This window comes from Carlito syrichta, unplaced genomic scaffold, assembly GCF_000164805.1.
Source record: "Carlito syrichta isolate Samal-C Ts95f unplaced genomic scaffold, Tarsius_syrichta-2.0.1 Scaffold313342, whole genome shotgun sequence".
Taxonomy (NCBI): domain Eukaryota; kingdom Metazoa; phylum Chordata; class Mammalia; order Primates; family Tarsiidae; genus Carlito; species Carlito syrichta.
Window position 1 is genome coordinate 356,657 of NW_007257438.1, and position 13,154 is coordinate 369,810.

A 13,154-nucleotide genomic window follows, 5' to 3' on the forward strand; every position below is an offset into this window, starting at 1 on the left:
TGAGCCCAGGAGGTCGAGGCTGCGGTGGCCATGAGCATGCCACTGCACTCCAGCCTGGGCGACATATTTATTATTTCAACCTTCTTAATTATATTATTTAAGTCCTCAGTATTTCTTTTCTTTTCTTTTTGAGTTGGAGTCTGTCTCTGTCTCTGCTGCCCAGGCTGCACGCTCATGGCCACTGGGCTCAGGCGATCCTTCTGCCTCAGCCTTCCAGATAGCTGGAACTACAGGTGTACGCTACCTATGCCCGGCTAATTTTTTTTTTTTTAATTTATTGTAGAAATGAGGCCTCGCCAAGTTGCCCAGGCTGGTCTCGAACCCCTGGGTTCAGTCTATCCTCTCACCTCTGCCTCCCAAAGTGCCGTGAGCCACCAGGCCCAGCTAGTATTTTTATTTTTCTATCTGCTTGACCTCGTCTCTACAAAAGAAAAGAAAAGAAAAAGCCTGGTGTGGTGGCATGTGTCTGCAGTCCCAGCTACTTGGGAGGCTGAGGTGGAAGAATAGCCTGAGCCAAAGGGGCAAGACTGAGGTGAACTGTGATTGTGCCCCTGCACTCCAGCTTGGGTGACAGAGTGCACCCCGACTTAAAATAAATAAACAGATAGACTTGTTATTTTAAAATAGTAATGCTTTCTCATTAAAAATTTTTGTAATAAACTCCAAATGGCAACCTGGTAATTAATTCTTCCCTTTCCTCCACTTCTCTTCCCTTTTCTGCCCTGTTCTCAATTCCATGTCCCAAAGACAAATGCTGTTAATGGATTCTGGTTGTAGTACATACTGTAGAAATAAATAGATTGTAGTATATACTATATTATGTATAAAACATGTTATTATACATTATGAAATATGTATATGTCTTCAGAGCTAACTTTTAATTTTAAAGAATTAATGTTTCAGCTAAAGCCTCAGCCCCATTCTTTTCCTCTCTACTGAAACTGTTGAGTATCATTTCAAATTTTCGTAATTTGATTGCATGTGCATGTATTCATAAACAATATCTGTTGCATATATAATACATATGTACATTATATATGCCTTATCAGGGCACTCATCCTTTGACAATTTGCTTTTTCACTCAGCATCACTTATTTAATATAAATTGATATATATTGATAGACTTCTTTTTTTTTTGAGTTGGAGTCTCACTCCGTCGCCCAGGCTGGAGCGCAGTGGCACACTCACAGTCACCTCAGTCTCGACCTGCTGGGCTCAGGTGATCCTTCCATCTCAGCCTTCTAAGTAGCTGGAACTACAGGTGAATGCCACCACACCCGGCTAATTTTTTTGATTTATTGTGGAGACGATATCTCACCAAGATGCCTAGGCTGGCTTCGAAACCCTGGTCTCAGGTAATCTTCCTGCCTCCACCTCCCAAAGTGTTGGGATTATAGTCGTGAGCCACCGTTCATTTTAACTGCTAACCAAACTTGCATTGCTAAATAACTCTGATTTTATTTTTCCACCTATGGATGAACAGATGAGTTCCACCTTTCTAGAAAGGGGTAGTTTATACATGTCTGTTTGTATACAATTTTTCTCAGTGGACACCCAGAAGTAGAATCTTTCTATAGTAGGATATGGGTAACATTAACTTTTTAGCTACTTGTATTTAGAAATATGCTTTCCAAAGTGGTTATTTATTACTTTATGTTCTTGCCAGTGCAGAAAAAAAATAACAAAACAAAAAAATACCAAAGCGTTTATTCATTCACTATTCAACACATATTGTGTGTCTATGCCAGGATCTGTTCTAGGCTCTGGGATATAGCAATTCATGAAGGAGACTTATTTCGCAGCCATAAAGAAAAACAAGATTATGGACTTCGCTGCAACTCGGATGGATTTAGAGTCTATAATACTCAACAATTTATCACAGAAACAAAGAAGAGTGCCACATGTTTTCACTCAGAAGCAGACCCTGAAAATTTGCCATAATACTATAAGAGATTGGCAGTAGCCGGAAACTGCCGGGGGTTGGGGGGTGGGAAGAGGGGAGGGCACATACCATTAATATATACCTGATCTTAGTTGGGCTCGGTGGCTCAGCCTGTAATCCCGCACTTTGGGAGGCCAAGGTGAGTGAATTGCCTGAGCCCATGGGTTCGAGACCCACCTGGGTAATTTGGCGAGACCTCATCTCTACAATAAATCAAAACATTAGTTGGGCATGGTAGTGCGCGCCTGTAGTTCCAGCTCCTTGGAAGGCTGAGGCGGAAGGATGGCCGGAGCCCCAGCAGGTCGAGGCTGCGGTGGCCGGGAGTGGCCACTGCACTCCAGTCTGGGTGACACAGTGAGACTCCAACTCAAAAAAAAAAGGTTACCTGATTTCAAACCAGGCAAAGTGGGGACCAAAGGGAGACCCAAACTTTACCTGTAGGATGGTCACTTATATACCTAATCCTGAATTGTACCCTACATCTTTAAATTAAAATAAATTTATTTTTTAAAAAAAGACAGGCCGGGATTGGTGGCTCAGCCTGTAATCCCAGCACTTTGGGAGGCCAAGGTTCATTGCCTGAGCCTACGGGCTCGAGACCCACTTGGGCAACTTGGCAAGACCTCGTCTCAACAATAAATCAAAAATTAGCCAGGCGTGGTAGCGCGCGCCTGTAGTTCCAGCTATTTGGAAGGCTGAGGCGGAAGGATCACTGGATCACAGGTCGAGGCTGTGGTGACTGGAAGCGTGCCACTGTACTCCAACCTGGGCAAAAGAGTGAGACTCCAACTCAAAACAAACAAAAAAAAGATATATTTCCTGCTGATCTGAAGCTTACCTTCTAAGCTAAAAGGATAGACAAGAAATAAAAATATAAAATGCCAGGTGCCAATAAGGACTTTGAAAAATTAAATGAAGTAGGCCAGGCGCAGTGGCTCATGCCTATAATCCCGGCACTTTGGGAGGTCGACGGGAGAGGATTGCCTGAGCCCACGAGTTCGAGACTAGCCCGGGCAATTTGGTGAGACCTCGTCTATACAATAAATCAAGAAAAATTAGCTAGGTGTGGTGGCACATGCCTGTAGTTCCAGCCACTTGGAAGACTGAGGAGGAAGGATCACCTGAGCCCAACAGGTTGAGGCTGTGATGGCCATGAACGTGCCACTGCACTCCAATCTGGGTGACAGAGACTCTGACTCAAAAAAAAAAAGAAAAATATGAATGACCAGGCCGGGTACAGTGGCTCAAGCCTATAATCCCAGCACATTGGGAGGCCAAGGAGAGAGGATTGCCTGAACCCAGGGATTAGATAACAGCCTGGGCAACTTGGCAAGACCTCGTCTCTACAAAAAAAAAAAAGAAAATTAGCTGGGCATGGTAGTGTGCGCCTGTGGTTCCAGCTACTTCGAAGGCTGAGGAGGAAGGATGACCTGAGCCCAGCAGGTTGAGGCTGTGGTGGCTGTGAGTGTGCCACTGCGCTCCAGTTCGGGCAACAGAATAACTCTCTGACTCAAAAAAAAAAAAAACAAAAAAACAAAAAGTGAATGACCACATGGCTTGGTGTTTTAAGTCATGTTCCTTTTTTTCTTCAAAACTTTTCTTTTCTTTTCTTTTCTTTTTTTTTTTGAGTCGGAGTTTCACTCTGTCGCCCAGGCTGGAGTGCAGTGGCATGCTCCTGGTCACTGCAGCCTCGACCTGCTGGGCACAGGCAATCTTTCTGCCTCAGCCTTCCAAGTAACTGGAACTATAGATGTGTGTCACCATGCCTGGCTAATTTTTTTTATTGTAGAGATGAGGTCTCACCAAGTTGCCCAGGCTGGTCTCAAACCCTTGGGCTCAGGCAATCCTCTCACCTCAGCCTCCCAAAGTGCTGGGATTATAGGCGTGAGTCACTGCATAGTGCCCCGCCAAAACTTTTCATATCAGTTGATACTGAGAAGAACTTTGAGGTCAGTAATGTTTTTCTCTAGGTCAGGGATCAGCAAACTTTTCCTGTAAAGGGTCAGATAAAAAATATTTTAGGCTTTGCAGGCCAGTTGACCTCTCTATTGCAACGATTCTGCTGTTACAGTGCAAAACCAGCACTATAAACAGAGGAATGAATGTGGCTGTCTTCCTATAAAACTTTATTTACAGACCGAGTGCAGTGGCTCACGCCTGTAATTCCAACACTTGGGAGGTGAAGGCAGGAGGATTACTTGAGCCCAGGAATTCAAGACCAGCCTGGACAACGTAGCAAGACCTCATCTTTGAGCTGGGTGTGGTGGCTCACGTTTATAATCCCAACACTTATCAGCCTGGGCAACTTGGGAAGACCTCATCTCTACAAAAAATAAATTAGCTGGATGTGGTGGCGCGTCTGTAGTTCCAGCTACTTGGAAGGCTGAAGCGGAAGGATTGCCTGAGCCCAGCAGGTTGAGGCTGCAGTGGCCATGGCTTGCCACAGCACTCCAGTCTGGGTGACAAAGTAAGAGTCCAACTCAAAAAAAAAAGACCTCATCTTTATAAAAAAATCAAAAAATTAGCCAGGCATTGTGGTGCACACCTGTAGTCCCAGCTACTCAGGAGGCTGAGGCAGAAGGATGGCCTGAGCCCAGGAGGTGGAGGCTGTGGTGAGTTGTGATCCTGTCACTGCACTCCAGTTTGGGTGCCAGAGTAAGACCCTTGCTCAAAAACAAACAAACAAACAAATAAACAGACAACCTTTATTTACAAAAACAGGTGGCAGACCAGATTTGGTCTGTGTGCCATAGTTTGCCAATGCCTACTTTAGGTTATAAGATTCCTTTTCTAGTAGGGAGGGGAAGGGAGGTGGAACTAATGGTAGTGAATATCTGTCTGGGAACGGGGAGACACCTCTTATCAACAAGGGTGCCTGAATGATGCATATTTGTAAACCTAACCCCTAACTGTACCCCACAATTTTAAAATTAAAAATAAAAAAAAATTCCTTTTCTTATACCTAAAATTTAGTAACTTCCCCCAAGTAATTATTCTCTTTTAAAAATTCCTGCTGGGTGCAGTGGCTCACACCTATAATCCCAGCACTTTGGGAGGCCGAGGTGAGAGGATTGCCCGAACCCACAGGTTTGAGACCAGCCTGGGCAGCTGGGCGAGACCTCACCTCTACAATAAATCAAAAAATTAGCCTGGTGTGGTGACACATGCCTGTATTTCCAACTACTTGGAAGGCTGAGGCGGAAGGATTGCCTGAGCCCAGCAGATCTAAGCTGCAGTGGCTGTGACTGTACCACTGCACTCCAGCCTGGGGGACAGAATGAGACTCCAAAAAAAAAAAAAAATTCCTGAAACATGGTAAATCCTTTTAATCCTTGGAATTACAAGAAAGTTTTTACATATTAGTTAGGACAAAGGCTAAGCGCCTGTAACAACAACAAAAAAAAACCCTTACAAATCCTATAGTACTTACGTACAGAAGTGGCTACGTGGAAAGCTATATTGTTTTCAGGTAATAATCCAAAAGTGGGTAATTCAGGCCTGATACAGTGGTTCCGTCTTCTTCCATAAGGGGCTTCCATCTCTGAGTCAAAAGCAGATGTCCCAGTTCTACCTCCAGTAGGGTTCATAGATAAAATGTAGGACACTTGGTTCACTGTGAATTTCAGATAGACAACAAATAATTTTTTTGAGTATAAAAATGTCTCAGGCAGCCAGGCATAATGACTCACACCTGTAATCCCAGCACTCTGGGAAGCTATGGCAGAAGGATCCCTTGAGGCCGTGAGTTCAAGACCAGCCTGGGCGGCAAAGTGAGACCACATCTCTACAAAAAATGGAACAATCAGCCTAGTGAGGTGGCGCATACCTGTAGTCCCAGCCACTGTGGAGGCTGAGGCAGGAGGATCAGTTGTGTCCAGGAGTTCAAGACTGTGATAAGCAGTGATGTGCCACTGCATACTCCAGCCTGGGTGACCCTGCTTCAAAAAAGTAAAATGTCTCAAGCAATAAACAACAAATAGTTTCTTAGTGTATGTCTCACGTAATTATTGAGCCATACTAAACACTTATTTGCCTCTTATCTGAAATTCCAATTGAACTGGGTGCTCTTTGTCTTTATTTGGTAAACCTGGCAACCCTATCTGCAACCATTCTAAAGGGGAAGCTTCTAAGAAAGCGCGGAGCTAATCCTTTCAAGGGAAGAACGCTGGAATCACATACAACCATTCCTGCCCATATTTCATTGCCTAGAATTTAGTCATATGGCTACGCCCAGACACACCTAGATAGCAGGAAGGCTGGGAAAGAAAGTGTAGCTTGTTAACCAGATGCCCTGGTAAATGCTGTTGCTATGGAAGAAGAAGAGAGCAGATAAGGGGACATTTAATAGTCTGCCCTTTTGTCTGATAAAATGTTCCAAGTTTCATTTGTTCTAAACCCTTTGTCGTAGACATCATTTTCTATAAATCAAATTTGCATTGTTTGTCTTCCATTATTTTCATCTTCTGTCTAATGATTTTAATTTCTTTATCCTCTTCCTTTGTATTTGATGGGTTTTCTGAAAACCTGCCTCGAGACTCGCCTGGGCAACTTGGCGAGACCTCATCTCTACAACAAATCAAAAATCAGCCGGGCGTGGTAGCGCACGCCTGTAGTTCCGGCTACTTGGAAGGCTGAGGTGGAAGGATCGTCGGAGCCCAGCAGGTAGAGGCTGCGGTGGCTGGGAGCGGCCACTGCACTTCAGTCTGGGCGACAGAGTGAGATTCCAACTAAAAAAAAAAAAAAAAGAAAACCTGCCATCCTGCTGGGATGGTGGCTCCTGCCTATAATCTCAGAACTTTGAGAGGCCAAGGTGGGAGGATTGCTTGTGGCCAGAAGTTTGAGACCAGCCTGGACAACATAGCAAGACCCATTCTCTATCTTTAAACGTAATTTAAAAAACCAAAAAACTTGTCATACATCTCATTATTTTCTGCTAGGGACTTCTTTAATTTATTTATAATTTCTGCAATGGTATGATATTTCCCTGTCAATATCATCTCTTAGCTCTTCTGACTTATTTTATATTTCACTAATTCTCGTGATTTCACTTTTGACATGTTTTATTTTCTTTGGGGTAAAATATTTATCTCTATTTTTCTTCTGTTTGCTGGGTTAATCTTCTTCCATAATGCATCCTTTCTCTCTCTTTAGAATAATATGCTTCCTTATTTTATTTCCCCTCCCCCCACAATTTAGAATGTTTACATTAGTCTTTTCATTTCCCTTCCATTCATCTTTGATCAGGATTTACTATCTAAATTTTCTATTTATATTACAAAAACAGAGTGGATGAATTATCTTTGCGTGCCTCAGGCTTCCTGTTGGATTCAACAATGAGGAGCCATGGAAGAAAGCAGGAAGAAGGCCTGAGAATGGGTTCATAAATGTGGTATGAGATTAGGCTGTTTCATAGTTTCAATGTTTATTTTCTTCTTTTTATGTTGCAATTTAAAAAAATTAAACTATAATTGAAAAAATCTTTTAGGAGAAAAGTTATGTAAGCCTGCATCTATCCTACTTAAGCCCAGATGTGAATTGCCACATACTGTCCTGCAATCTTTTCCTAGCTGAAGGAAGAACCCTTGGTTAGTTGACTTTTGGATTAGTAAGGAATGCAGGCGATTATAGGAATAGAAGAATGGAATCTCCAGTGGGGTAGGGAATAGTGAAAGATACCCAGGGTGTCTTGAATCAAGGAATCCAGAGGTCTTTAGGTGTCTTTCTACTTCTGCCCAATGAAGATGAAAGGGAAGGCTAGGACTTTTGTTTTACATTATTGTGATGAAAAAGAAATGGTTAGCATGGATTAGGACTATAACCTTAAAACCCAACTGCTAGCAGTTTCCTAGTTAGAATGGTTGGAATTTAGCACTCCATTCCAAAATGATAAAAACGTACTTCAATTCTCCAATTGTAGTATGAGTTTCTCCAGATTGCATAGTATTTGCACAGAATGTTCCAGCTCACATTTAGTTGGGTGGGTGAAAGAATTATAAAAACTGGTCTCAAATTTTGAAGGAAAATTAGAATGCTTGTAAATGAAAGTCATGATTCTTAGAATAAAATAAAAATGTTTACATGATTTTTTTATTGTCATGTATTTCTTAAAATATAGAAATAAAGTGTTTTTGGCTTTCTTTCTTTTTTTTTTTTTTGAGTTGGGGGCCTCACTCTATTGCCCAGGCTGGTGTGCTGTGGCACGATCATGTCTAACTGCAGTCTCTACCTCTTGGGTTCAGGTGATCCTTCTATCTGAACTACTTCTACCCAAGTAGTTGGAACTGCAGGTGCACGCCACCAAGCCTGGCAAAAATTTTTTTTTGATTTTTTGTATAGATGAGGTCTTGCTATGTTGCTCAGGCTGGTCTCGAACTTCTGAACTCAAGCAATCTCCCCACCTTGGACTCCCAAAGTGCTGGGATTACAGGTGTGAGCCACTGTATCTGGCCAAAATAAACTTTTTTTTTGGTTTTTAGTCAGAGTTTCACTCTGTTGCCCAAGCTGGAGTGCAGTGGCACACTATGGCCACAGCAGCCTCGATCTGCTGGGCTCAGGTGATCCTTTCCCCTCAGCCTTCCAAGTAGGTGGAACTACAGGCGTGTGCCACCACATCCGGCTAATCTTTGTATTTATTGTAGAGACAAGGTCTTGCCAAGTTGCCCAGACTGTTCTCAAACCCTTGGACTCAGGCAATCCTCTCATCTCGGCCTCCCAATGTGTTGGGATTATAGTGTGAGCCACCGCACCTGGCCTTATATTTGTAGTAATTTCTATGTAAAAGATGTGGTAGGCATGCTGGGGATTTGGAAAGAAGTAAAAGCCTCAGGAATCTTCCCTAGTAAAGTCTGTGATCTAGATAAAAAAGGAAACAGTGGGCCATTCCCTTGCTAGACTCCGGTGTAGCCATGTACTCTTTGAGCTAAGGCTGTCGCCATGCTTCCTGGCTTTGGCCCCCTCCCCCACCTTGGGGAGGTGAATCTTCTCTCTTCCTTCTCTTTCTCCCTTTAATTTACTTTTAAATAAATTTTCTTTCTTAAAAAAAAAGGAAACAGTAAATAAATAATAAAATTGTTTATGATCAAGGAACGAATTAATGGCAACAAACAAACAAAAATAAACACTAGTACTCTAGTCCAGAGAAAGAAGAGACCAAAATAGGCTGAGGGCAAATAAATGATTAAAGAATATTTACTGTGTGTCACTTTACTACCCACTGTGTATAATGAATTAAATAATGTCATTACCTTCTAGTTCAGATATTAATAATGGAAGATAGTAATCATGAGGACAGAAGTAATGTTATATAGATTAGTAAATCATTTTCATTACACAACATCAACAAGGGTACCTGATCTCAAACCAGGCAAGGTGAGAACCAAAGGGAGGCCCAAACTTTACCTGTACGATGTCCACGTGTATACCCAATCCTGAACTGTACCCCACATCTTTAAAATAAACTTTGTAGCTGGGCTCGGTGGCTCAGCCTGTAATCCCGCGCCTTTGGGAGGCTGAGGTGAGTGGATTGCCTGAGCCTGCGGGTTCGAGACCCGCCTGGGCAACTGGTGAGACCTCATCTCTACAATAAATCAAAAATTAGCCGGGCGTGGTAGCCCGCACCTGTAGTTCTAGCTAGTGGAAGGCTGAGGCGGAAGGGTCGCCAGAGTCCAGCAGGTCGAGGCTGCGGTGGCTGGGAGCAGCCACTGCACTCCGGTCTGGTCGACGGAATGAGACTCCGACTCAAATAAATAAATAAATAAATAAATAAATAAACTTTGTATTCAAAAATAATTTTCATTATTTGTTTAAAAGAAAGAATGAAGGAATAAAAATTCTAGAAATAGTTTATTGTGGAGAATTCCTTTTTTCTCTCGATTACAATAGTTAAGTGCCTTGCAAGTGAGCTGGGATTTCTGTAGCTATTCAATTTAACACGAAAGTCTTTCTTTTTCAAAGAAATATTAGGAAGCAATGTGTCTTTTTAGTATTGTATACGTGAGAAATAAAATCCACAGCATTTTCCTGAAGCCAAAAAAAAATAAAAAAATAAAAAAATCCTTTCTCCTCTGAAGGCCATTGATCTTAACTGCCTTAGGCACATAGTTTTGCAAATGCTTCATCCCAAGTTACAAATTTCATTCGTGGAATTCACTGGCAAACAGTTGTGCTTCTTAGAATTGCCAGCTTCTATATTCAGAGTAGGTTTCATTCATAGATGATTACAGAATGACTTTAGACCAGGGGCTGAGACACTGGCTTTCTATTTCTGGCTTTGACATTTTCCCTTGATAATGGCTCACCAAAACAATATTATTATGTCATTAACAAAGCCAAAATTTTCCTTTTGAAGATATAGTTCCCATCTTTTAAAATGTTTTGCCTACATTGCAAAGCTTTCAGCGTACAAGGTGGTCTTGTAGTTGTTATTAATATAGCTGTAGTAATTGCTGAGGCTATTTCAAGGGATACTCTAAGAAGTTAGATTATAGGAAACCTACACATTTATCAGCTATACTCTAAGGAGGAAACCAACCTTTCAAAGCACACAAAGTGAGAATTACTGTTAGCTCTTGCTTATCCATAATATTTGGAATAAAGAAAACTATTAGGACATCGACCGTCAAACCCACAGTTGGTTCCAATGCCCTTTCCATTACAATGCCCCCAAAACCTATAGTTTCACTAAATCTTTCACTAGAACTGCTAACACGAATCCACACGATTTAAGTTTGGCTTCCTTTCCTTTCTCTTGCCCTCCCTCTGGTGGAGGTGTTAATGAGTGAAATGCCCAAGATGGGTAGTTGATGGGAACTCCAAGGGCTTGCATCCTCCACCAATTACACCATTAGCCTTCCGAATGGAGATTGATTGGCTGTTGGTTTTTGCCTAGAGGGCGCCACACCCACTTTGGTCTACCAAAAAGCATCCAAATAAGAACTCACACATGCATGAAAATGTTATTGTTTATGGCTTCAGAAAGAAATAGACCTACTTTTTTTTTTTTTGAGTAGGAGTCACTGTTGCCCCGGCTGAAGTGCAATGGCACGTTCACGGCTACTGCAGCCTTGACCTGCTTCAGGGGGCTCAGGTGATCCTTTCACCTCAGCATTCCAAGTAGCTGGAATCACAGGCGTGCACCACCACGCCCAGCTAATTATTTATTTATTTATTGTAGAGACAAGGTCTTGCCAAGTTGCCCAGGGTGGTCTCGAACCCCCGGGCTCAGGCAATCCTCTCACCTTCATCTCCCAAGATACTGGGGTTGCAGGCCTGAGCCACTGCACCCGGCTAGACCTACTTTTTAACTGGGTTAAGATATTCCTAATCAGTAACAATAATATGTTACAAACAGTAGGATTCTTGTTGGGGAAATAGGACAAACTCCTGCTTCATAATAATATTTTAATTGTAATAATGTTTTTTACATTTTTTTTTGAGTCGGAGTCTCACTCTGTCGCCCAGACTGGAGCGCAGTGGCCGCTCCCGGTCACCACAGCCTTGACCTGCTGGACTCCGGTGATCCTTCTGCCTCCGCCTTCCAAGTAGCTAGAACTACAGGTGCGCTACCACGCCCGGCTGATTTTTTGATTTATTGTAGAGATAAGGTCTCACTGCCCAGGCGGGTCTCAAACCCACGGGCTCAAGCAATCCACTCACCTCAGCCTCCCAAAGGCACGGGATTACAGGCTGAGCCACCGAGCCCGGCTCCTCCCTCCCTCTTAATACACTTAAGATACCTATGATAGGCAGGGCTCAGTGGCTCAATAATATGCTAATTATTGTGGTCTGTGAGTACCAATTTAATTCTTCCCCTGAGACAAGTATGATTATGATGTTCCAAAATTTGAGAATGTTTTTAAGAACAGTTGTGATAAATTAGGCTGTGTGCAGTGACTCAAGCCTGTAATCCCAGCACTTTGAGAGGCCCAGGTGGGAGGATCGCTTGAGGTCAGGTGTTAGCTGTTATTATTGTTATTATTAAAAAACCTTGTTAGGTAGTATAGGGTTGTGGATAAAAGAATGGACTCTGGAGCCAGACCCCCTTGGGCTTGAATCCTTGCTCCACTCCCTGCCTATCTCTTTAAGGTTGTATGTAAAACTCTTAGAGGAATACCTAGCAGGAGGCAGTTACTTAATAGCTCTAGTACTTACACAGAGAAGTACGAATTTGCCCTAAATTACAGGGCATATGATGGAGCTGGATTGTAATACCTCTTATAGAAATGTCTATGTTATGTTATTTTTTCATAATTCCTAAAATGTGTTTTATGTACTTTTCACATCTTTCACAGCCAATATTTTACTCTCCTTTACCAAACTAAAAACCTTTTTTTCAAAATTAACATTTAGAAACATCTCTAGCACAAAAATGTTAACCCAAAAGTCCACAGCTGTTAGGTATTCAGTTTATGCCATGCATGCACGTTTGCATTTGTAAGGAGCTGTTTTGTGCTTTAAATTTTTCCTTTCTGAACATATTCTATAAGCCCAATAGCGGCAAGCTACTTGAACCCTGCATTTCTATTCACCGCTTGTTAATTGACTCAACAGTATCTAGAACTGGATACTGCTATGGCTCAGGGGGCTATTCAGTAAACTGCCAACCGACTGGCAGGCTCTCCGTGTATTTTATTCTATTTTTTGTTTTCTTGGTTATGAGCTGCCTAGTTTGGTCACTGGCTGTCAAGAACATGCACATTTCATGTCCATAAAAAAATGATCTAGTCAACATCTTTCCTTTCATTTAAGTTGAGGATTTAGTGGCATATTGTTTGGCATTTCCACTCCAAGGAAGATCTGACTACCAAAGCACAGGTACTCAAGTTCCAGGGAATTTTTTTGTCCCCCGACCCCTCAAAAAAACGACCCTAGGTGGAGGACAGGGAGGAGGAATAGCTCTATGTTTTGGGGGGATAGTGTAGTGAGAAAGAAGGAAAAGGCGAGTAGACCCCACAGCTTCTAGGTTTTGTTCCTTTTTTCCCCTTTAGCATGGTGGTGGCAGCTGATCAGACACAATAGCTGGCAGTCCCCCGTAGAAGTGAGGATAAAAATGATCCTCAACAGCCCCAGCAGGAGGACTGGGAACGGGAGGGGTGTGTATGGGAGGGGGCGAGGATGAGGGTGACAAGGTGACAAACGCCGCCGCCGACCGCGAGAAACTACCCTGCAGTCAACCGAAGCTCGGAGCAGGCGAGCCACCTCCCGGGAGTGGGGC

At 42.7% G+C, this 13,154-nt stretch overlaps 1 pseudogene; it reads right to left on the bottom strand.

Moving 5' to 3' along the window:
• The window catches only part of LOC103272834, a 7,147-nt pseudogene extending 1,666 nt beyond the window's left edge, over window positions 1–5,481 (bottom strand).
• Between the last annotated feature and the right edge of the window lie 7,673 nt (window positions 5,482–13,154).